Below are 26,675 nucleotides of genomic sequence, written 5' to 3' on the forward strand. Positions count from 1 at the left end.
AGATCTTTACTATGTAGAGCACCCTCTGTGAACTTTGAAGGGAATTGATACGCAGAGTAAAATATATAAATAAATAAGTCGGAAACAAGAAAAGTCCAACATGGCCACCTTTATTGTTTTGGGGGCATCTGGTTTTTGGCCTCTCCTAACCACCCACTGTTCCCTGTGGCTGGTCGGACCCGGCTGGGTGGCCAAGGGAAATGCTTCCCAGCAGCTGTTTGGTTCCTACAGGTGTAGGTATTCCTCTTGAGGACCTTACTTTTTCCCCCCAAATCTATCACTAATCATAATTTGTCCTTTATTGGGAGAATAGGCAATGTTTTAACTGCCATGAGCAACTCCTTTCTGTTCACTGACCTACCTTTCTTTCTTTCTTTCTTTCTTTCTTTCTTTCTTTCTTTCTTTCTTGTCTCAACACGTTGACTCCTTTTGTTGACACTGTTGCAAAGATTGTCCCCGTGCGTACGTCAAAGAGGAGAGCTTCTAGGTAGGTGATTTAAGGTATGAGGCTCTATGTCAGTGTTGAGTTATGGAGTTTGGTGGGAGGAGCCAAAGCTGGTGTTTGTGGTAGTTGTGGTTGTAAGTTCTTACCTCCTTTTGGTTCTCAAAACGAAAGATACAGTCACTTAAACTTTTCCAGTCATGCTCTTCATCTCCACAATGACATTCTTCATGCCTGGGGTGGGGGGTAGGGCCCTCTTTATTTTCCCTCTCCACAGCGCATGGTCCCAGCTGTGTGGCTCCCTTCATGAATATGCATGAAATCAGATATGACATTGCCCTGCTCCCATTAATAATCTTGTCATCTGACTTGTGCTCCAGAAAGCTCCAGCCCCATGGCTTCTCAGAGCAAATGTAGCCTGAAGAAAAACAAGACAAAACAAAACAAAACAAAAAGGTCATACCGTTTCGTTTATCTTTTTATTTGACTGGGATTCCATATCCCAACACTTGGGCCAGGGCTCATGAGGGGAGCTAGGGAGGGGGGGAAGGGGGAGGCAGTGAGCACAGCTGAGGAGAGAAGTCAGCCCCTGTGTGAATGGCCCGGCTTGTTGGGAGCCCAAGCGGTGGGTGTAATGGTATGCCAAGTGACCTTGAATATAGGCGCTGTGGGTAGCCCCAGCTTTTTTGTAAAAGCAGCATTTTCAGTGGAGGTGTGGGTTTCAAGCCTCCCCGTCATCAATCATCCCAGGCTATTCTTCTCTTTGACAGCTCAGTACAAGGCCTGACATTTGACACCCAAGACCCCAGGACTTGACTTGCGCACAGACACAAGCTGAGGCCCTCGGGGAGGGGAGGAGGGGGAGGAAGGGGGGCAAAAGGCCGTTATGTTTTTCCTTGTTGTTGTTTTTCTTTCTTTTTTCTGTTTTCTTTCTTTTCTTTTCTTTTTTCTTTCTTTCTTTCCTTTTCTTCCTTTTTGTTTTTTTGTTTTTTGTTTTTTTTTTGAAGCAGCTAACTGAGGAACGTACCAAACAAATTCTAACTGTCACGGGAACTGATTCTACAGGAGAGTGTCACAGTGAATGTTCCTGCTGCTTTGTGATTTTTCATGCTGTTCAGGGTGCTTAAAATAGCTCCGTGCAGGCTGTCTGGGGGCAAATATCTGAGCCTGCCCGGCCACTTCCCATTTGGCCAGATTGAATCCAACCTCAGCACTCAAGGATAGATTGGTGGACAAGGGGGTTATCACTTTCTGGACAATGGCTCATGACATTGTGACCTGAGTGTTATTACATCATACTGTCACCTCAGAGGAAGGCCACCCTCGGGGTGCTTTCCCTTTGGAAAATTGAAGAAATTAAAAAGAAAAAAAAAAGAAGGATAATAATTCAGGTTCAGATATGAGCTCACTGAAGTTCGGGGTCAACTAATGAAAGTGTTTCCAGGGATCAAATCATGGTAATTGGTGTTAAAAAGAATTACGTAATTTATGGTTCTAACATTGAAAGAGTCTAAAAGGTTTACAACATGCAAGTCCCGGGATTTCATGGGTGAAGGTCCAGGTGGCTGTGTCTCAAATCTCTATTCATCTCTGGCCAGTTAAACTGAGTGCCAAGTCCTAAGCATGCGAGGCCAATGGTGTGTGATTAAATTCTTACCCAAGTCTGAGACCTCACAGATCAATTGATCAAGGATTTTTTTGACACTGACTATATGCCCAGCCCCTTACGGGTGTCATAGAAGATACAGACACTCCAAGAGACAGTCCCGGCCCACACAGATTCTACCTTCTATTTGGAGAGATAAAGCACACATTGATAAGATAGTGCGTTAACAGGACGGTAAAAACAAATGTATTCTGATACATCAACCGGGTTGTCTCCAGGATTACTCAACACATCTTTCATTCTGGAAGCATCGGCATCCCACACACAGACTGGAGACATCACGTATTTCTTCCCCAGTGGAAACGTGGGGAAAATATTGGGGGGGCGGTGCTGCTTAGAGAACGTAGAAAGCTTTTTAAGGACATTTAACAATACAAGGTTAGAAATACAGAGTTCAATATTCGGGGTGGTTCAGAAAATGCGACCGGAGAAAATATATGATATCAGCAGTAAATGGGGTGGCTAAATTAGAAGTACTTTATTATTATTTTTTTTAATTTTAAAAAATTTTTTCTTGTGTTTATTTATTTTGAGAGAGATAGAGAGACAGAGTGCAAATGCGGGAAAGGCAGAGAGAGGGGGAGACGCAGAATCCGAAGCAGGCTCCAGGCTCTGAGCTGTCAGCGCGGAGCCCGACGTGGGGCTCGAACTCATGAAGTGTGAGATCATGACCTGAGCCAAAGTCTAACACTCAACCGACTGAGCCACCGAGGTGCCCCGAGGTACTTTATTTTTATTTTTAACTCATTTGCTATAATAAATATATGTAACTTCCTGTTGATGAGTAAAGGTGACAAATTCAAAAACATGGGTATATGCAGTTATCTGGAATCATATCCCACTTTCATTGTGTCCTACAGTTTTGCTCCCAGTGTATAAAGCCTGTTAAGATCTTCTTTTTTTTAACCTAACCTTCCATTGATGGTCAATAATGGTCTTGCTCCTATGAAAACCAAGATGGATCGGCCTCTGAGCCTGAGTGAGGCTCTTGAGAGCGGACCAGAGGTCCTTGTCTGTGTTCCCACAACACCCAGTTCCCTAGCAGAGCACCGACAAGCTGTGTTAACTTGGGATCACCTCCTCTGTCTTGCTCACTAAACTGTGAGCTCTTTGAGGGCCAGGCCCTGTCTTTGCCTCCGGGCGGTGTATGCACTTTCATTGTCTCCTGGAGATGTGTCCCTGCCTCCCCAAAGGAGGATAAATAAATCCTACTGCGGGATAAGTGAATATACGAGTAGATATCTGCTTCTATGTCCCTTAGACAAGCATCGTCATTATTGTTTTGGGGTGCTAGTTTCTGCACCCGTAGATGGGCACATATTTATTAGCCACTGAGTTTTGTTTTCTTACCACTCCTGGTAGGAAGCAGACTTGTTCCTCTGACTTCGTGAAATTCTTGTCAGGAAGGGATTTTGATAAAAACTTGCCAGAATCTCATCGCCTTCCACTGAAAATCACTTGTTTTTTGGTTCCTCCCTAAAATGTGCTCTTTTTCCTTTACCTTTTTCTCTTCGTTCCCCGTCTCTTTTTATTTGCCTTTCTTGCGCTTTTTACCTTACAAACTCTCTGAGGGAAGGGACTGTGTTTTTACATTTAGTACTTCAAAATAAATTGCCATTTATAATGATGTGCACTTAAGTTACAGATAGTCAGTTCTTGTCCAGAGTAGGTTCTTATTATCAAGTTATTTTATTTACTTTTTTCAAGTATTTTGCTATTCCATCCGTGGATGCATGGATGTTTGGAGAAATGTATTCTGGTAATTTCACCTCGCCTTTCTTTTTCCCTTGGAAAACTCCATCCACAGCTGTCAAGAATCCTAAGTCCAAACCATGACTTTTCCTCCCCACTTTGGTAAAGAAGTACAGAAATCTGCAATATTGCAGAATGAAAGGTCTTCGTCTTGAGGAAAATTCTTTGATCCATAAAATAAGAATTACGCTTAGCCACAAGCTTTTGGACACACAGTATTCTCCGTTTAGTGCAAAAGATCTACAGTGAGGAGTCTGAAAATGTCACACAGTGGAGATGATTGGTTTTAATATAAATAGAATGGTGCTGTTGAAGTAGAATGCAAGACGAATGCTTGGTTTTGTTTTAAAACTTAGATATTTCCTACTCTTGGCCAAAAAGTGGAGTTCAACATTTGTAGCGAACAACGTCGAAGACCATAATTTTGACACTTTCAAACTATGGTATCAGTTGCGCAGAGGAATTCTGTGGTTATTTTTCTCATCTGGGCTCACTGTGTATCACCACAGAATTGGAATTCAAGAGATGAGCTTGTATTTCTAATCATGTTGATATTTCCCATGTAGCTTCTTAGTCAGCTCCTTGGATTCTTCACACAAAACTATAAAAGGTCATCAATTATAGGGACCTTATGTAAATAGTGGGCTGTTTTGTGATTCTATTCTGAGCAACGTTTATATACATCTGCTCAAATAAATTAATTTTCTTGTCCCAAATGACTCATTTAGTGGAACTAGAGGTTCTCATGCCAATGCAAATAGAGAAGGGGAGAGAGGGCACAGGGAAATGGGGAGGATGAGAATTCATTTTATAATCTACCAATCTATGAGTGCTGGCACATAATATTTAAATGGAAAAGTACTAAGCAAATATTTATATGGGGAAGAAAAAAGAGAGAGAATCATGAACCTTGTCTTCTTGTGTGGAATATAACCATCTTGAGGGTATGGGTGTGGATTTAGATGTGCCTGCGTCCCCTTGGTTGCATTAGTTTCTGGCTTTATGGTAGGATTCACTTTTGTTTACGTCTCAGAGCCCATGTTCTACGTATTCAAAATCATAATAATATGGTTTTCCAACTGGAATAACTGGGAACTAGATTGCACAGCATTTTGATCTTCTTTCGGTATGACTGTCCTGTCCACGTGTGTGAGGCATTCCACAGTGGCTGAAGAAAGACCTGAGGACATTGTCAAGAATGTTTCAGACTCAGAGGAACCTGACAAATCCTTGAAACTCCACCTGAGGCTTGTAGTTATGTCATATGGATTTTAATAGTGGTTCCTTTCCTTCCAAGAAAGAAGGTTCTTTACAAAGCTTCCACCATGTTTCCATCGACCCATTGCACTGTGTCTTATAGATCACTCCAGAATCTGTATTGGCCTCTTATCACTGGTTTGATCCCAATGAACTCCCCACCGTGGCATTTATACCCTCTCACCATTATCTGGCATCAGTTATCCTATTTTGTGATATTAATTGGTACTATCATTTCATGATCCCACCTTTCAAACCTTACGGTTGGCATTTTGACATTGCTTGGGATATCCATAGCTTTGTAAGTGACGATGGCATTGATCCTTTTTCTCCAGCGTGTGCCCGTAACTGTCTTCAAAATTCAGTTCATCTTTCTTCATCTAAGAATTCTTCCTGAACTAAATAAACTCACCTTCTCTGAATTGTTGCTCTGTTTTGTGTCTCTTAAATTTTATGCAGAACGCACGTATTCCCGGTTTTGACGCTTCTTTTGTGTTTCTTACGGGTTTTATTTCTTTCCTACTTAGCGTTTGGAAACTTTTCAAGAGATGACATTTAATTTTTTTTTTAATTTTATATTAATTATATCGCCTAGCAGAGTTCCCTATATAGGATTAAAGTTTTCCTAACTGCTTCTTGAATAAAATTATGGTTAATTAAATGTTGCTACAGATTCCCCATTAGCTAGTACTATTCTCTTTGTATAAATTTTGCTTTATTTATATCATTCTCTAGACAGATAGAAAGACTGATTCATTGATTTGCATTTCAGTGTTGATAGTCCTCTCCCTGTGTTTTTCATTTTATCATGGTAGTGCTTTTTGGAATAAAGGCTCATTTTTAATTGTTATTTATTTATTTATTTATTTATTTATTGGTCCTAGGATGGCCATGGTGCATCTAGACTGCATACAACATATTTTTAGTGGAAATTAACGTGAGCAATTTACGGCCAGCACGTCAAGTTTCGTGCCTTTGTATTCTCAAATTCCAGCTTTGCAAACCTCACTGTGCTTCTAACTGCTTGTCCAATAAGTTAGATCCAAGTTCAAGCCAAGTCCAATAAGTTAGATCCAAGTCTCAATCCGAGTTCGAGAAATAAAACGAAGATGCATCATTTCAGTCCTGTGCTTAAAACCACATTTTTATGGGCACCGGGGTGGGTCACTCGCTTAAGCATCCGACTTTTGGGTCTGGCTAAGGTTCCTTCGCACGGTTCGTGAGTTCGAGCCCGCTGATAGCCTGGAGCCCGCCTGGATTGTCTCTCTCTGCCTCTCTCGCTGCCCCTCCCCTGCTCACACACCCTTCTCTCTGTCAAAATAAATACGTGGGCCTAAAAACCCACATTCTTATTAAATAGATTGGTGAGTGATTGAATCCTACCCAACTAAATAAAACAGGTGGTTGGGTAGTTTCTACAAAGGCGTCTGTTCTTTGAGTCCTGCTTCTGAGTGTTTTTGCATTTAAGCACAGGGAGAGCAAAACCTACTTTACAGGATTGTAATGAGGCAGGAACAGGCTACAGGCGGAAAAACGGAGGCAGGGAGAAGACAAACCACAGAGCGCGGGATGATCAGAACGGGTTCGAGCGCCACAGGATTTGGTTTCGACGCCACCTCTCTGCTCCCTGGCCTTGTCTAGGCTTGCTATGCCTCCATTTTCCCTTCTGTAAAATAAAAATAAAATGCAGCTTTACAGGGTTATTGGGAGCAACCCGCGGCCCACGGATGTTACCTGCTCACGTAGCATCTGGCGGGCCGTGGCCTTTCCTCCCACGAGGCCACCTGTCGTTTCTACGATCGTTTTTATGAATGAAGCAGGTGGACCTCACGCCTGCTTTGGCCGGGGGGGGGGGTGGTGGGGGGGCATTCTACCCAGGGTCACGCCACAGTCAAGCACACGCTTACTTGGGCAGCACAACCGCCCAGCTTGCAACCTCCGCGTGTCTCCAGTTCCATCTGTGTGGGCTGCTGGTGAAGGAGGATGGCAAAATTGAAGGGGAAAATCCAGGCCCCCGAGCATCAAACAGAGTATATTCCCCACGCCTACTCCATGAGATTAAAGCCACGGATTGTCAAGCGGTTATTCAGAATGACTAATTTATATGTATATATGGAGGATGCGGCTGGAGAATTTTTTTTTTTTTAAGGGGCTGGGGGGGAAATATGATGCTCTCACATTCCCAGTGGTGTTGCCACATTCATTTTCCTAGTGCGTTCAGCTTCTAGTACTTTCATGGATTGACATGAGGGAGGAATTCACATGTCACGGAAGATAACATCTCACTGTTGCCAAAGGAGTCTATTCAGACATGCATGTTAGTGGGTTGATAACTTATTCGGTATTGCCGAGGACTCAAAGATAGACATTTCGCCTTTTATCTCCATCTGTGCGCTCCCTGCATACTAAAGATAGTGCAAAACAGCCAGATACATCTTAACTAGCCCACGCAGAGAAGAGGGACTTTGGCTAGGCTGCTGTAAGGGCTGCAAAGTTGAAGGAACAAGATGTCACATGGCCTAATGACAAATGAATTAAACATGTTGATGCCCCCAACTTGAGCTGTCGGCGAATGTAATTTTAAAGCTCGAACCTGGTGATAGTTTAGCAAGAAGAGGGGTAAGAGATATGGAAGCTCAGCGTTTTCGCTGCCGCTTTGGCTCGGGGAGGAGGGTGCTAAAGCAAATCGTGAGGTTGCGATGATAAAAAACAAAACCAAACCAAACCAGCGGGTTAACGCGTATGGATCCCTTCATATCCATTGATACGTATTTTAAGGTGAAAAAAGGAAAGGTGAGAACCGCTGTAAACAATGGGTCTAATACGCGCGGAAGTGGAACATTCCAATTCCCGGTGCACTCTGAGACAGGTGAGTACGTGGGACCCCGTTGGACACTGCACAAAAGCATTATCTCTCCTCTTTAAGGTACTAATCGCTACATATTTGTCCTTTATTCCAATGGCATGTTTTCTCTCTCCCTTGTGCGTGGTTTTGAAGTGGGATCATTCAAGGTTATGTTCAAAATGTCTTTCAAATGGTGAAGTTGAGGACAGTGGTCCATTTATTTAAGTGAGGAAAATCGCAGCAGCTCCCAGGAGATCAGAAAACTGAGCCAACAAGTGACGTTTTGGTCAATATTTCTTAAAAAAAAAATTTAAATGTTTATTTTTGAGAGAGAGGGAGAGCACACATGTGCGAGCGTGGGAAGGGCAGAGAGAGAGGGAGACGGAGGGTCTGAAGCAGGCTCTGTGCTGACAACAGACAGCTGGGTGTGGGGCTTGAACTCACGAACTGCAAGATCACGAGCTGAGCTGGAGCTGCACCTAAAACTGACTGAGCCACCCGGGCGCCCCTTGGTCAAAATTTCTAACTCAAGGGGCGCCTGGGTGGCGCAGTCGGTTAAGCGTCCGACTTCAGCCAGGTCACGATCTCGCTGTCCGTGAGTTCGAGCCCCGCATCTGGCTCTGGGCTGATGGCTCAGAGCCTGGAGCCTGTTTCCGATTCTGTGTCTCCCTCTCTCTCTGCCCCTCCCCCGTTCATGCTCTGTCTCTCTCTGTCCCAAAGATAAATAAACGTTGAAAAAAAAAATTAAAAAAAAAAAAAGAAAAAAAAATTTCTAACTCAAGTTTTGCAGTCATTTAGAATGTGCAGCTATGTTCATAAAATAAAAATGTCATTATATAAATGAAAAATGAATATTCCGGGAGAAAAGTTAAACTCTGTATGGCTTTGGTAGTTCTCTTTAAAGTGCTCGAAAAGAGATTAGGAGAACATGAGCCAAGATGGCAAAAGGTGGTTACTGGATTCGAAGATTCCGGTGATTTTTATTTTGTGCTTCCTTTCCCTCGATTTTTGAAATTCTCGGAAGTTAGCGTGTATTTTTATCACCAAGAGAAAATAACGTATAAGTGCTTCTTAGAGAATATTTGCTCTATTAAGACTCGTTATATGTACAGTCTGTATTGTTCCCAAGTACATTTTTTTAATGTTTATTTACTTGTGAGAGTGAGAGAGCGTGAGCAGGGGAGGGGCAGAGAGAGAGAGAGAGAGAGAGAGGATCTGAAGTGGGCTCCGTGCTGACAGCAGCGAGAGCAGTGCAGGACTCGAACCCACAAACCGTGAGATCATGACCTGAGCTGAAGTCGGACGCCCAACCCACGGAGCCACCCAGGCGCCCCTCAGTTAGCTTTTGTCATATGTTCGGACCTTGTCTTCAGAATACAAAATGAAGTGGAAAACAAGCGCTTTGTGTCTTTGATCAACAGAGGGAATTAATCTGAGAGAGTCGGGAGCCATGTAAAATCGTGTCTTCTCGTCCAGCTGCCCATGCCAAGATGGAAAAGTTTGCCATGTAGCACCAGCTGCTTTTTTTATTTTTTTAAGTTTTTGTAATTATTTTGAGAGAGACAGAGAGAGAGAACACGTGTGTGAGTAGGGAGTAGGGGAGGAGCAGAGAGGGCAGGGAGAGAGAGAGAGAGAGAGAGAGAGAGAGAATCCCAAGCAGGCTCCACACTGTCAACATAGAGCCTGATGTGGGGCTCGAACTTGCGAACGGGGAGATCATGACCTGAACTGAAACCCAGAGTTGGACGCTTCACCAACTGAGCCACCCAGGTGCCCCTAGCACCGGCTGCTTTTTAATGGAAAGTCCTTTTGCCTCAGTTCTAATCCCTCCTATCCTTTTCCAGATGGGCGTGAGTTCATTTTCCTTCATTGTCCTCATTTCCTTTATTTTCCAGTCGGAGAGTTCGCGTCCTGATTGGTGGGAAGCCTCACTGAAATCCTTGAATGGACAGGGTATCTTGTTAATTCAAGAACTATTTAAGGGGCACCTGGGTGGCTCAGTAGGTTGAGCGTCTGACTTTGGCTCAGGTCATGATCTCATGGTTCATGGGTTCGAGCCCCATGTTGGGCTCTGTGCTGACAGCTCACAGCCTGGAGCCTGCCTCAGATTCTGAGTCTCCCTCTCTCCCCCTGCCCCTCCCCCGCTCACGCTTTGTCTCTGTTTCTCAAAAGTAAAAAAAAAATTTTTTTTAAATTAAAAAAAAAGAACTATTTAAAAATAAATGGTAACTGTAAATGTATTTTTACAGCGAGGCCATATGCATTGAAAATATAAGTCTATACTATTCACATACGGGCTGCCATTGCACAGAAGTCACAACCTCCCATGAGAATATTGGAGGTGGTATAGCTTCCCATCCTACCACAAATGCTCTTCAAGAGCATTTCTCCAAGAACACCCAGGTTAGCATCTGTGACTTATGACCACATCGATTCCCATGGAAATGTGTTGTCCCCGTCCAATGGACTAGTTCATCTTCTACATGACAACACGAGCACATCCTCAAGGAACTCTGGAGATGCAAAGGCAAAATGGCTGTAGAAAGAATCCAGGGTCTAATTATAAACGTGACAAGCAGGAACTTGCAGAAATAGAACAGAGCCATACTGGGTGATGTGTCTATGGTGATCTGTCTATTTATAAATTGACGTGAGGCTCAAATCCTGGGTAATTTGACCCTCTCAATGAGAACACAATGTTATTCGTTCAGAAGTCAATTGATTTTGAAAAGAGTTGGTTAGTAATCATTGGGCCACCAAATTTTTTCTTTGATTATCCAAATTCAGTTGTGGGCTCGAACACAGTATGATCAATGTGCTCAATATTTTAGTTTCTTCTTTACAGTGGATGTTGGAGTTCCCTAAATATATAACTGTAATATTAGAAATCATTCCCCTCTATACTCTCTCCTCTTAATCACTGTTACTAGGTGTTTATCTTTACAAACACATGGAATTTGAATGTATCATAATGTACATAATTCAAAAGAAATCTACTTTCCTGGATAAAGTACTTATGAATATCAACTCTATGGGAATTTCTTTGATGTTTCTGGAAAGATTCAAGTGCATTTCAGTTCCATCGTTAGTAATGTCAGGATGAAAATAGCCATGTGTTATGGTCAACTTCACATCCAATGAATTGTGTCCATAAATTTACACTTCCTTAATACCTCTGGGTATATATTTGAGCCTGATAAATGTGACACCATTGGAGGTCCATTAAAAATGTGGCCCGCATTTGATGCATCCGTTAGGTAATACTTTATTCATTGACAGCTAATTGTATCTTGTTTTAAATCCCTTTTGCCTATGATTGAAAAAAAAAGAGAGAGCCAACAATACCTGCATAAACTCTAATTTTGATTAAATTGGGCGATTAATAAGTACTGGTGATTAATAAATCTTGTTCAACAAAATATTTTTAAATGTCATATGCATGAAATCAATCAGCCACATGACTTCAACTACAGTCTCCATGTGACTGACTCCCATATAATTCTCCGGCTGCCTTATTTTTAGCACACTGTTTGACTTTAACTGCATGACGGTCTTTTCTAAATGGTGACTTCCATACCCTGATAATATCCTCATGTCCCTTTCAAGCTTCTGCTTTCTCTTCTAGGCCTTGTTACTGTGAAAGTCACCACCCCGCCTTCATCATGGTCTTAAAATCGTTGAATCGACATTGGTGGCTCCTTCTCCCTTCTCTTCCTCCACTTGCCATGAGTTGTAAACTCATGAACTTATTCTGTTTTTGAAGTTCTTCTTATGCCCGTCTTTTTCGCTGTTATCACTCTTGCTACCTGTGCTTAAGCTGTCAATATTTATTGCAGAGACATCAATAACCTTTCAGTTGGTGTTCCATCCCACTGTCTCTTCTGACTTTAACCAACTTTAGCATAACTGTAAATTAGTATTCCTTTAGTATCTACTTGGAATGTAAGTTTGAACTCTGTTTCAAACTTTCAGTGGTTTTCAAATCCAAATTTCTAGAATAAATCCTTCCATATTTTGGCTCCAAACTTCTTTTCTAAGATTTCTTGCTTTTATCTCTGATATTCATTGAGCTCAGAGTCATTCCCATCCTTCCTATAAGGAAAATCTAGGCAGAAAAAAAAAGTTAAAAAAAAGGGGGGCTCCACTGGTTAAGCGTTGGACTTCTGCTCAGGTCATGATCTCACACTCTGAGAGTTCTAACCCCACATCAGGCTCTGTGCTGATGGCTCAGAGCCTGGAAAAGCTTGAGATTCTGTGTCTCCCTCTCTCTCCCTCTCTCTCTCTCTCTGTCTCTCTCTGCCCCTCCCTTGTTCACACTTTGCCTCTCTCTCCCCAAAATAAACATTAAAAAAATAAAAACAAAAAAGGAAAAGTGGGGCAAGCTAAACATCAATAACTTTTCTTAAACCCATCAGAGAACTGATGTGGCAAGTCGAAACATCACCCTGAAATCTGAAGACAAACACAGCAATGGAAATCTATTTTCCAGGAGCAGAAGCTCCTGGGACCCAAACTGGTAGGAACACTTAAATGGCAATGTTGGTGAACTGCTAAAGGCAGAGTATGGATTGATTGATCCAAGAGGGGAAAAGCTGTTTGACAGTCTTAGGGGTCGCCATACTTTTTTGAGCTTTCTTGCTAGGAATCCTGTGAGGATCCAAGAAGGATTCCTCTCGTAGACACGTCCAGAGCCTTTTCTGTAACAAAGGCTTATCTCTGGGGGGGAAAAAAAAACGACCTCACCAGAGTGCAGTTCTGAACTTTATTCCCACTGGGAGAAAAGAATTCTGCAGTCCTGCACAACACATATGGCCAACAGACACATGAGAAGATGCTCAACATCACTAATCGTCAGGGAAATGCAAACATTACCACAAGGAGATTTCATTTCACACCAATCAGCATGGCTAGTATCAAACAGGCAAGAAACAAAAAGTGTCGGTGAGAATGGGAAGAAAGAGGAACCCTGGTGCACTGTTGATGGAAATGTAAGTTGGTGCAACCTCGTGGAAAACAGTATGGATATTCCTCACCAGATAAAAAATAGAACTCTCATATGATCCAGCAATTCCACTACTGGATTTACCCAAAGAAAGCAAAAACCCTAATTCAAAAAGATATATGCACCCCTATGTTTACTGCAGCCTGATTTACAATAGTCAAGTTTGGAAGCAACCCAAGTGTCCATGCAGAGATGAATAGATGAAGAAGATGTGGTATATATATGCACGATGGAATATTACCCAGCCACAAAAAAGAAGGAAATCTTGCCATTTGCAACAACAAGGATGGATCTACAGGGTGTTATGCTCAATGAAGTCAGTCAAATAGAGAAAGACAAATACCATCTGATTTCACTCACGTATAGAATCCAAAAAACAAAACAAACCAACAAAAGACAGAAACAGACTCATAACTAAAAAGAATAAATTGGTGGTTTCCAGAGGGGGGAGAGGGATGATGTAGGTGAAGGTTACTGAGAGTTACAGTTATAAAATAAGCAACAGAGATGAAAAGGACATCCTAGAAAATACGGTCAATAATATTGTAATAACATATGGCGAGAGATGATGACTAAACGTTCCATGGTGAGCACTGAGTAATGTGTAGAATTGTCTTATCGCTATGTTGTAAACCTGACACTAACATAGGTCAACCACCTATTGATAATAATAATAACAATAAAACAGAAGGTAAAATAAAGACTTTCTCAGACAAATAAAAACTGAAGGAGTTCACTGAGAGCACACCTCCTCTATAGAAACCGTTAAAAGACATTTTTAGGCAGAAGAGAAAGGACATAGGTCAAAACTTTGGATGTACATAAGAAATTAAGAGGATAGGAGAAATCATAAGGTATATTATTATTATTTTAATTAATCAGAAATATCAATTAAAGGTTAAATTAATGCTAAGTCAATAATAGTAACAACGTATTGCGTGATTTTAGTAGACATATAAGTCAAATGAGTGACATCAATAGCCCAAAGGCTAGGAAAGAGGAATTAGGAATAATTTGTTATGAGCTACCTGTGCAACATACGGAGTGGTATGTTATTTGAAGGTGGATGTAGATCCTGTGAAAATGTATATTATAAACTCTAGGCTAATCACTAGCTTAGAAGAAAGCATAAAATTATACGAAAAGAAAGAAGAGAAAATGGAATCACATAAAGCATAAGGTGGAAAAGAGTGGGAGGGAGAAACAAAAAACAAATTCAACAAGTTGGAAGCAAGTAGAAAAATGCTAGATACTATTCTAGCTATATCAATACTCGCTTTAAATGTGAATGGTCTAAACACACTATTTAATTGTAAGACTGTATTTAAAAATCAAATTATGTGTTGTCTACGAGAAACTCATTTAGATTTCTAGACCACGTCTTTATACTCAGAAATGTTAAAATTAAAAGGATAGACAAACATGTCATGCTGATATGAAAAAAGAAGGAAAGAAAGAAAGTGGAAATAGTTATATTAATTTCAGACCTTATAATAAGGACAATTACCAAGGATAAAGAGGGTCATTACATGATAAAGGGACTAATACTACAAAACGACATAACAATTCTGAACATGTATGCACCTAACAACAGGACGTTAAAATACATGAGACAAAAACTAATAGGACTGAAGGAGAAATAGACAAATCCCCTAATATAATTGGAGACTTGAATAGTCTGCTGTCAGTAATTGATAGATCAAGCAGGCAGAAAATCAGTGTGGATATAGGTGACCTGAACAGCTCTATCAATTGACTTGATGTCATTGATATTTATAGAACACTCCATCCAACAACAGAAAACACATTCTTTTCAAGTTCACATGGAGAATCCCAAAAGTTAGACCTCATTTAGGACCACAACACACACTTCAACAACAAATTTAAAAGAATACAAATGATACTTGGATTTTTTTTTCCAAGTTTGATCTTTCTCTCCTTACTTACAGCTAAATTAATCAGACCAGATCTCTTGCTATTCCCCACATATATTCTACCCTATCCTCCTTCACCTCTTTTATTTATTTACTGACTACCTAAGGACACTGGATTGTATGTGGAGGTATGTTTTAGTCTCACCTTAGTCTGTAAGCTCCTTGAAGGCGTATTCCATTTCTAATTTATTTGTTCGTCCACTCTCACATTCCAGTATCTAAAATTCCAAACAAAGGAATTGCTCAAGGAACATTTTTTGAAATAATCAGATTGAAAAAACAAGGCTATCACGAGGGAGTGTCTCTCTAGGAATAAACCAATGAGACCAACTGGATTATTGATGCTGTAAGTAGACACTCGATGAGATGACCCAGATTTCTGGGTGACCTAGAACATGTCCTCAGGCCTAGCTCACCAAAGGGAGAGTAAAGCTTTGCAAGGCAATCCAAAATTTGTTTGAACGCAACATAGTAAGAAGAAAGGCGTCAACATTCAGAGGGAAAATAAACAAAAATGGAAACAAATGAATACTGTCCAAAGACAGAAAACAACCAGAAAAGTAGCCTTCCGAGTGGAAGACTTTGGCAGTTAAGGCAGCATAAACACCAGAACATGGTGACTGGAAAACTTACTAAATGTAGAAGAAACATGTAAAGCAGACACAAACCATTAAACAAAGAAACAACAGACCTGAGTAAAAGATGATGAAGAAGGCAGAGGAGATTTACATCAGCTCCTGGTAAACGGACAACGGGTGGGTGTTAAAACCAAGAATCCTGGGGCGCCTGGGTGGCGCAGTCGGTTAAGCGTCCGACTTCAGCCAGGTCACAATCTCGTGCTCCGGGAGTTCGAGCCCCGCGTCGGGCTCTGGGCTGATGGCTCAGAGCCTGGAGCCTGTTTCCGATTCTGTGTCTCCCTCTCTCTCTGCCCCTCCCCTGTTCATGCTCTGTCTCTCTCTGTCCCAAAAATAAATAAACGTTGAAAAAATAAAAATAAAAAAAAACAAACCAAGAATCCAACTCCACGACTACAAGTAATTAGTTGAAATATTTATGTTTCTGCAATGAAATAATTTAAAAATATTTTTTCTCGGTCGACAAATGGCAATATATAATACGCAATAGTTTTAAAGGACAACTAAACCCAGCAATGCAAGCTATCCTGTAGGAGAGCAACTTTACGTGGGCGGATTCTACACATCACAGCGTGACTCCACTCTTTACTGTAAGAGGCTAGAGTCTTCGGTAGGACTGGTTTATCAAATGGGAGTTTTATGGGATTATCACGGGCTGGTTACATCTGCTCCCATATCATTTCTAGTGGTCCGAAATAAAAAGCTGTTATATTTGCAAATTAAGTTACTTTTTAAAACTCCGTCACTTACGTTAAAAAATAAACCTCAAATCAAAAAGCTAGAAAGTGGCCGGGCTGAGATCTAACTTTTGACTCTGAAAGTCGTATTTTTTAATGTTTAAAAAATGTTTATTTTAAGAGAGAGAGAGAGAAGGTGAGAGAGGAAGAGAGAGAGAGAGAGAGAGAGAATGCATGCATAGGAGCGGGGGAGGAGCAGAAAGAGAGAGAGGAGAGAGAGAATCCCAAGCAGGCTCTGCACTGTCAGTGCAGAGCCCGATGCGAGGCTTATTCCCACAAACCATGAGATCATGACCTGAGCTGAAATCAAAGGTTGGACACTTCACCAACTGAGCCACCCAGGCACCCACAACACTCGTATTTTTATTAGTGACTGTTCTACATGAACATACTAGCTACAGCTCTCCTGTATAACCTCGAAGTCCCCAGTGTATCTAAAGTGAAGTTACATCCTTGCAGGGAGATGAGCATTCCTTGACCTTTTGAATAAGTCTTCATGTGTTTCACTCTCGAGGGCATCCTTTTAAAATCTTATGTGTCAATTACGGTATTAGCAAAGCATTTTTTGAATTTATGACTTCAAATTCTTCGTACCTTTAGCCCTCCCTCATTTCCATTCGCAAGCAAGCTGCGAAACCCCAGGGATGATTACAAACAAACACTCCGGGTCAGAACTAACAAAGACTTTTTAAAACAGAAACTTGGGGAGACTCTTCACATTGTGAGTAGAACCCAAATGAACACAGCCTCATTTCATCTTTTGGACTTAATCTACTCCTCTTTTTAAATAGAGTATACTTTGATGTTAAAAAACAAAAACAAAAACAAAAACAGGGCGCCTGGGTGGCTCAGTGGGTTGAACGTCGGTCCGACTTCTGCTCAGGTCATGATCTCATGGCTCGTGAATCTGAGCCCTGCTGTGCTGACAGCTCAGAGCCTGGAGGCTGTTTCAGATTCTGTGTTTCCCTCTCTCTCTCTCTCTCTCTGCCCCTTCCCCCCAGCACATGCTCTCTCTCTCTCTCTCAAAAAAAAAAAAAAAAAAAAAACATTGAAAAAAACCCTCACAAACTCTCCCCAAACTCTACCCACAAATCAATAGAAACATATGGATTTAATTGAATTGGTTTAAGTGACGAGATACATTACATTTGTAAGCATTTATGAGTAATGATTTCTCTCTAAGGTCAATACTTAGGTCAGTAGAAAAATTAAAACCTAATCTATTACGTTCTCTTCATTAAAGATTTTAAAATTTATTAATCAACGTGTGCTGTCTGAAATGTGTTTACGATAATGATAACTAAATAAAATATCTAAAAATACGTTCACGCTCGTACTAATTTCTAGCTTTTAACTGATATGAACGATGGCTTCTCTTATTGCATCGAGGTTGGTTGTGGGCATAATTATTTTTCCATTCGTTTTGGTTGTTCGAGAAAAACTAAGTAAGTGAGCTGTGGTATGATCCCTGAAAGCTTCCTTCCAGACACAGTCCATAGAGCTCTTGATCTGGCCCTCAAAAGACATATATGCTGGCGTATAGACCACATGAAGACCGACTCATGAAGATTTTAAGAAAGCAATGATGGCAAACGAGGAACCCTATAGATGCCATTCTGCCACAGGCGTTACCTGTTAACCTGTGGCAGAACTTCTCTAGAGTTAAGCTACCAGAGTCCTTCTTAGCTAATGTGTTATTTATTTTGAAAGATAAACAAAAAGTGTCAAATCATAGGTTTTTCAGATGCAAAGGAAGTGCTGTTTTTATTACACCATTCAATACACTTTCTCCCTTCTAAATAGGTCATTACATTTCAAGCATTTCTCTTAGCAAAAGATGCTTTCTTCTCCTTTTTTTTTTTTTTAAGTCCCAGCATAATCAGGAGGAATTTAAATAACTTTATTATTTGCATTTCAAATTACAGCTGAAGAGAGAAACTGAATGAAGTCAGTTTCCGGAAGCGCAGCTAGGAAAAAGAATTAACGAGGAAACCAGTGTTACCTGAGCCATTTCTGTACGATTAATGTTTAATCTCTCAAAGTCAATGTAGTCCTCCGCCCCCCCAAATACACATTTCTCTCCTCCTTCCTTGAATTTACAAAAGAATGAATACATTCTGAAGACATGTTGGGGTGTGTGGACTCGTGCACCTTCTTCCACAGGCAGAAAATAAACACTAGGCGATTATTTGCGCACAAATAGATTGATATAGCTACTCATTTCAAAAAATGCTAACTTTATCTGGAAACAGGCAGATGCAGACAAGTGTGGGTGCCTGATAACACGGATACAAGACGGATACGAATGCTATCAGCAATCTTGTGCATTAGGAATGTGTGCTTCTGCTGCTGAGTTGACGACACCAGGGTAAATACAAATTTTTTCTGTTCCCCAGAGATGTTTAGTCAAACTCTGGTTTTCTTCTTGATATCCGAGGTATCTTTGAGGACAGTGTTTTTCAAACTTTAATATGTGTATGATCACCTAGGGATCTTGTTAAATGCATGGTCTGAATCAGTAGATGTGGGGTGGGGACCGAGAATTCGCATTTCTAACAAGCCTCTAGGCAACGTAAATATCTCACTTCTTAGGACCATGCTTTAATTATAAGGGTATAGAAGACAATACACGTGTAAGAGAAGTTTAGAAACATACATATCGTTATAAATTTTCCCTTTATATTTAATAGCATTTCTTGGCTCTTTAGACACACAAAGTTCACAACGGTATTCTCATTTATATTTCAGTAGCTTTTGATACTATGTAGATAAAAACAAAATGGTTTCGTTTGCTCTGATGACTCAGGGGATTTTTTTTGTTTAGTTTTGCAGTCAATTAGATTGAGTCTCTTTGTCATGACTCAGATTTGAGTCCAAAAGCGAAGTGTTGTCTTTGTCAAGAGAATAACAATTCTTTTCCATACTGGCAAAAATCACTCTTGGCTTTGTTTCTTCACTTTGCTTTAGCTCCCGTGTCACCGACCACGGTTACATGTGGAGAACACAAGGTGCTTTATCAAGTAGACTTGTGTTGATTTCAGAATCAACACCTCACTATATTAGATATTAATGACACAAAAACAAATAAGGCATCATCCCTGATGGGCAGAGATGTATCCAAATAATTTCAGAGTAGTTGAGAGAAATAAGTAGAATATTCTGAGGGATAAGTGATCATTCTAGTTAGGGGAGGGTCATAGAAAGATTTATGGATGAAATGATTATCCTCGAGCCCAGCTCAGACAGCTGAGAAGGACTTGGCCAGCCAGCCGGAGTTCTCAATGACATTGAAAAGGAAAAATCCCTGTAGTCCTCTACAAGTTTGTGGAAGTCTGGCTTGCTTCGTTTTGATGGGACAATTGCTGGAAAAGAAGATGAAAAAGCCGGAAGGGAACGGTCTATGGAAATTGTTAAATGGACTCAAAGACGTATATTTTATCCTGGTAATGTAGAGTCACTCATGATTTTTTTAATGTTTATTTATTTTTGAGAGAGGGATCTCGAGCAGGGGAGGGCAGAGAGAGAGAGGGACAGAGAACCCAAAGTGGGCTCCGTGCTGACATCGGCAAGCCTGACGTGGGGTTCAAACTCATGAACCGCAAGACCGTGACCTGAACCAAAGTCTCTTGCTTACGACAGCCGTATGGCACAGAAATTTCTAGTTTTGCCCCAGTTGTTAGAGATCCTTAAAAAAGAAAAAAAATGTAAACTGCCGTCAATCAGTATACTTTTCGTTCCTGTCTTTTGCTTATGGGTTTTTCAACAAAAAAAATTCTAAATGTTAACTCATAAAGAAGTTACTGAACCCCTGTCCTTCCAACTATAATCTCTTTAAGCCATGTTTCTCCCATGATACCTTTATAGGCCATTTTCTTTGGACAAAATCATAGAGCTTCTGATATGTTCCCTTTCAGCTTTACTAATTTTAGAAAGCATACAAAATGACTTTATCATGTTTATTAGTCATTATATTAATTATAACAGGTTCTAGCAATGGGTCTACGAATAAAACACTAGAAAAAGTCTTCATTTCGTCAAACGTGTTTTTCAAACAAATTAAAAAACCCACACAAATTGTAAAGACTTGCATAACAAACCCCTCAATTCCCTTCATAGAGATTCACTAACCGCCAATTTTTTCACATTTGTTTTCTTCACCTACACTTGGGTCAGGCTGAAGTGTTTGAATAGAAGTCATAGGTGTCATAACACATTCATTTATAAATACCTCAGGATTCATCTCCCCAAAGTATATAAATTCTCCGCATTAAGCACAATCGCCTATGACTGCAAAGAAAATTAGCATCGATACTGTAATGACAATATTAACGACATTATTTCATATACGGTCTAGATGCAATTTTCTTCCATTTTGCTCCAACATGACGCTTATACTACTTTAAAATCAAAACTCACCCACTGAGTTTAGTTTTTGCATTTTGCGATTTGACTAACACTAAATTACCTCCAACTACCACCACAGTCAGGATACAGAACTGTTCATGACAATCTCTCTAAGGGTGCTTGGGTGCTGAGTACATTGAGTGCTCGACTCCTGACTTCGGCTCAGGTCATGATCTCACGCTTTGTGAGATCGAGTCCTGTGGAAGGATTCTCTCTCTGTCTCTCTCTCTGCCCCTCCCTCCTCTCTCTCTCTCTCTCTCTCTCTCTCTCTCAAAATCAATAAATAAACTAAACACACACACACACACACAACCTCTCCAAATGGTTCTTTGTTCCTCCACAGTTAATGTACCCCCCTCTTTTCCCCACAATTAACCCTTAAAAATGTGTCCTCCATTTTTAGAGGGTTTTTCTCCCTTTTGGGGAAGGTCAGATAAGTGCATTCATACATCCAGTGCCCTTTGAGTCTGGCTTCTTTAGCGTTATGCATTTGAGATTAATCCATGTTGTTGCAGGTTTCAACAGTTCCTTCATTTTTATTACTGAGTAGTATCATATTTCATTAATGTACTAGAGTTTGTTTATCTATTACCCATCTGAAGAACATGCAAGTTACTCCCAGGTTAAGGCAATTACAAACAAATCCACAAACATTCACATAAAAATGTTTAAATACATAGAGTTTTTCACTTCACCTGGGCGAACACCTTGCAGTACAATGTAGGAAATTTATGTGTAAGTTAAAATTCTTTTTTACGTTTTTATTTTATTTTTGAGAAAGACAAAGTGCGAGCGGGGGAGGGGCAGGGAGAGAGAGGGAGACAGAATCTGAAGCAGGCTCCAGGCTCTGAGCTGTCAGTGCAGAGCCCGACATGGGGCTTGAACTCTCCGACTGTGAGATCATGACCTGAGCTGAAGTCAGCTGCCCAAACGACTGAGCCACCCAGGCACCCCAATTTATGTTTAACTTTGTATGAAACAGCTGAAAATGTTTTGAAATCTACTTAATCAGATATTAATATATCCAGTAGAGCTGTCTTTAGATTAGTGTCTGCATGTTATACATATTGTTATCTATTTACTTTTAAGCTATCTCTCTCACTATATTTACAATGAATTTCTTTTGAACAGCAGCTTGTTTTTGTTCTTTTTTAAATCCAATATGACAGGGGCGCCTGGGTGGCGCAGTCGGTTAAGCGTCCGACTTCAGCCAGGTCACGATCTCGCGGTCCGTGAGTTCGAGCCCCGCGTCGGGCTCTGGGCTGATGGCTCAGAGCCTGGAGCCTGTTTCTGATTCTGTGTCTCCCTCTCTCTCTGCCCCTCCCCCGTTCATGCTCTGTCTCTCTCTGTCCCAAAAATAAATAAACGTTGAAAAAAAAAATAAATAAATCCAATATGACAGTTTCTGTCTTTTAATTGGTTATGTAGCTCAGGTCCATGTAACGTAATTATTGGAATTGTTCGAGGTAGGTCCACCATTTAATAGTTTTGATGTTTGTCCTTTCTGTTTGTTTTTTTTTTTTTTACCGTTTCCCATTTCCTACTATATTTTGAACAATCTGAATATCTTTTTCTTAAATTTTTTAATTTTTTTTTATTTTTGAGAGAGAGAGAGAGAAAGAGAGAGAGGTAGTACAGAGGGAAGGGAGCAGAGAGAGAGGGAGACAGAATCCAAAGCAGGCTCCAGGTTCTGAGCTGTCAGCACAGAGCCCGATACCAGGCTCGAACTCATGAACCCCGAGACCATGACCTGAGCCAAAGTGGGACGCTTAATCAACTCAGCCACCCAGGCTCTCTTCAATTTAAATATCTTAGAATTTCATTTTAATGTATCTGTTGGCTTTTGATCACTTTCTATATTTTTGGTGGTTCTCCTTGGGGTCATATCTTTTCACAGTTTATCTAAAAGTTTGTCCCATTTGTTATATTCACATATATTGTCCCCTCCTTCAGCAATGTTTGCTTTTATCAGTCTGACATATTTTAGAGCTTAAGAGGATAAAAATAACTTATTATATTTACCCAGATATTTACCATTTTTTCTGCCCCTCTTTTATTCTTGGAGTTATAAGTCTCCTTCTGGTATTATTCTCCTTCCATCTTCAAACTTCAGCATTTACTTTCAAGCAGTTCACTAATTCTCTGAGTTTTTTTTATGTAAGACCTGTTTGTTTGTTTGTTTGTTTTGCTTTTTCCCACTTATTTGCATTGGACATAGAATTCTGCACTGGCATTTTTTTCCTATTCTGGGTCTGGGAGGGCAAATTAAAGGTATTTCATTGTTTTCCGGCCTTCAAGATTTCTGATGAGAAGTCTACAACCATTGCTTCTCAATATGTAATGTATCATTTTTTTTCTCTCTGTTTTCACAGTGTTTTTTCTTATTGTTGGTTTTCAGAAGTTTCCTTATGTGTATGGGCATAATTTTCTTTGACATTTTTCTATTCAACGTTCTCTAATTTTCTTGAAGTTTTAATTCATGCTGTCTATCAAATTTGGGGAGATTTTCAGCCATTATTTGGTTAAATATTTTATCTTTGTCAATCCCTTTCTCCTCTCCTCTAGGGCTCCAATGTTATAAATGTTATACTTCTGGATAATATCCAACAGGACCCCAAGCTTCAATTAAAAAAAAAAAATATATATATATATATATATGTGTGTGTGTGTGTGTGTGTGTGTGTGTGTGTTTTCTTCTCAGGTCTTCAGATCAAATCATTTCTATTGATTCACCTTCAAGTTCACTGATTCTGCCATCTCCATTCTTCTATGAAAAACATATCTCGATTAAAAAAAATTTCAGTGGTGCCTGGCTGGCTCAGTCGGTTGGTTAAGTGTCTGACTCTTGGTTTTGGCCCAGGACAATTCATGAGTTCAACCCCACGCTGGCCTCTGCACTGATAGTATGGGGCCTGCTTGGGATTCTCTCTCTCTGCCCCCTCCTCCTTAGAAAAATAAATATACTTTTTAAAAAATTAAAAAAAAAATCAGATACTGTATTTTACACTTCTAACATTTCCATTTTGTCATTCTTTTTGGTAGGTTTTACCTCTCTGCGGAGAATTTCTACCTTTCCACTTACTGTAGAATGTTTGCTTGTATCTTATGAAGAATAGTTATGTTGCTGTTTTAGAATCTTTGTGCTATAATTCCAACACCTATGTCATTTGCGGAATGGCATCTGATGATCACCTTTCCTTTTGAGGGTTGTCTAAATTTTCCTGAGTCTCTGTAGGCTTAAGAACTTTGATTGTGTCCTATGAGTTCTGAGTATTATGTTGCGAGACTTTTGAAGCCATTAACATTCTCTGGAGAATTTCGAGTTTTTCTTTCCCACTCGATTAGCCCAGTCGGGTCCAGATGACAGCTTCCGCTTTGCCTTCTGTGGACAGTTGTTCCGAGGTGTCTCTCCCCTGGAGTGTGGAACCAAGGTTTCAGGTAAGACGTGGACAGCAGCTTGTATCGTAGTTCAGCTCTCAAATGGTTGATCCGCTTCCTGGATGTGTTCTGTGCTTGCGCAACTTGGAGCGTAAGCTGGGAATTTCTGCCAGTTGAGACGCGTGCTTTGGGTATTTCCTCTCTCCTTCGCAATATTTCCCCCACGCTCTCCAATGCCAAGGGTCTTGTGTGCTCAGTTGTCTAGTTTGAAAGCCAGGGTTCCTCTCAGAATTGTAGCTCCTGCACTGACACTCATGGGAAGAAGCCATAATAAGATGAGAAAATTAATGACTATTTTCTCACACTCTTCTTACAACACGGATCGCCTTTTCCTGGTTTCTCTGTCAAAATTAAATATTTTTGCTCAGCATTTGGGGTTCCCTAGCGCTCAGCTGTTTTATCCAAATGAGCATGAAGTGACGGGAGCAATCTGTGTGAATATTTACTCTCTTTTCGGCAGGTCATCAAAATACAACAGTCATCTTCTTTACCTATCTTGAGAGGTTGACTTCAAAACCACTGCCAGGAACGTGTTCTCAAATCACGGAATCCTCTCTAGGTACACCGCTACCTCTGACCCAAGCTTTCAGGATTTGTCTCAATACTTAATGAGTCCTTTCTACTTAGGTTGTCTAAAAAATGTGTGAAATGTTGAGCCCTTTTGCTACAGAAATATTTAGAATTGCTTCATACATTTTATTTTAGGTGGCTTAAAGATCAATATACCCTTTGGAATTAATTTTTTGTATAGTGCTAAAGATTTTCCATCATACATTTCTTATGTTAATATTTATTTTTGCTAATGTAGTCCAAAGGTTGTGCTAAAAACCTAATTTGGATGCTCTTATCCATCATGCTAGAGTGATACAAGAGCAAAAATTCTTGCTATTAAAGTTAAAATGTCTTATTATAGGGTATTTATGCCCTGGATGTTCTTAGCAAAGTGGAATTTTTATATTATGTCATTAAAATGAATATTAAAATGCTACAATGGCAAGATATGGATTTTCATATTTCCTTGGCACAGGGAAATTTTAATGCCAAGTAGAAATGTCATACAGTAGAAAGATCTGAGTTGAAGACTTTGATTTAAAGCAGAGCCATGTGATTTTTAAAAGTTCTGCTTTAAATTGCCTTAACTATTTCACTAATTAAAGTGATCACACAAATAGAAAAAAAGTCTCTACACATCTACTCTCTTCTTTGTTTTCCTAAATACTTCATTCACGGAGGCAATCGAACAGCTGACTGCTGAACTTGAACACAAAGAGTACCAGTTTGGTATCATCATGTCTTACTTTGTTGCCCTCCTAGATACTTTTGACGTATCTTGTCAGATGGCCATCATCCATTTCTCTCCCTTTCTGGTGAGGATTTTCCGGACAACTTTTGAAAAACCAATGCTCACTGGTAGGATGTGACCCGTTGCCTATCCAGCAGAGTTGTTCTCGAACTTTAAATCTACCAGACACATCTGGAGTCTTGCGGAAGCAGATTGCTAGGCCCCACCCCAGAGCTCCTGATTCAGTATGTCTGAGGTGGGGTTTGAGAGTTTGCCTTTCTCACAAGTCCTCAGGTGTTTCTGGTGTTGCCAACCCAGGGGCAACTCTCGGAGAAGCATCGATCCGGGGTAAATCACTTTCTTTTCTCAGCCCAGATCATCCCTGAGCCGTCACAGCCTAAGTCATTGTAATGTTCTCCATGCTAAATCAGAAACACGAAACTATAAGTCAGTCAGAGAAAGGCAGATATCATATGTTTTCACTCATATGTGGAACTTGAGAAACTTCATGGAAGACCATGGGGGAAGGGAAGGGGCAAAAAATAGTTACAAACAGAGAGGGAGGGAGGCAAACCATAAGAGACTCTTAACTACAGAGAACAAACTGAGGGTTGATGGGGCTGCCGGGGGAGAGGAAAATGGGTGATGGGCACTGAAGAGGGCACTTGTTGGGACGAGCACTGGGTGTTGTATGGAAGCGACGAATCACGGGAATCTACCCCCCAAACCAAGGGCACACTGTATACACTGTATGTTAGCCAGTTTCACAATCAATTATATTAAAAAAAAAGAGAGAGAGAAGAAAGAAACCCAAAGGAAGTGCTGAAGGAACTTGTTGAAGATGGTGTAGGATAGTGTTTAAGGGGACGGATTCTGGAGCCAGATACTATGAATTAGAATCCCACTTTTATCATAAAAAAAAAAAAAAACCACGCACACACACGAAACTATAAACTTAGGGTATGACAATGCGGTGTTGAAATGGGCGTAGGCTCTTGTGAGAAGCCAAAGTTTAATCAGTTGGGTGTGATAGAACCACAATGATAGCAAATGACATAAACCAGTGTCCAGTTGGATAAGCAATAACTCCCATCTTTGCTAAGAAGATATATCAGAAGCCTCTTTGTTTGCCTGGCTAACATCAATTCACTGAAGTCTTCCTTGATCTATCCCTTCACCAAGCTAGGTTATAGATCACGTATTGCCCTTAAGACATTCTGTGACTATATCTATCATTGAACTTTGTCCGTTCTTAGAAATAATCTTTTATATGCATCTGTT

Source organism: Lynx rufus, unplaced genomic scaffold, assembly GCF_022079265.1.
Source record: "Lynx rufus isolate CCGP_SWC_20201006 ecotype Redwood Valley unplaced genomic scaffold, mLynRuf1.p SCAF_21, whole genome shotgun sequence".
NCBI lineage: Eukaryota > Metazoa > Chordata > Mammalia > Carnivora > Felidae > Lynx > Lynx rufus.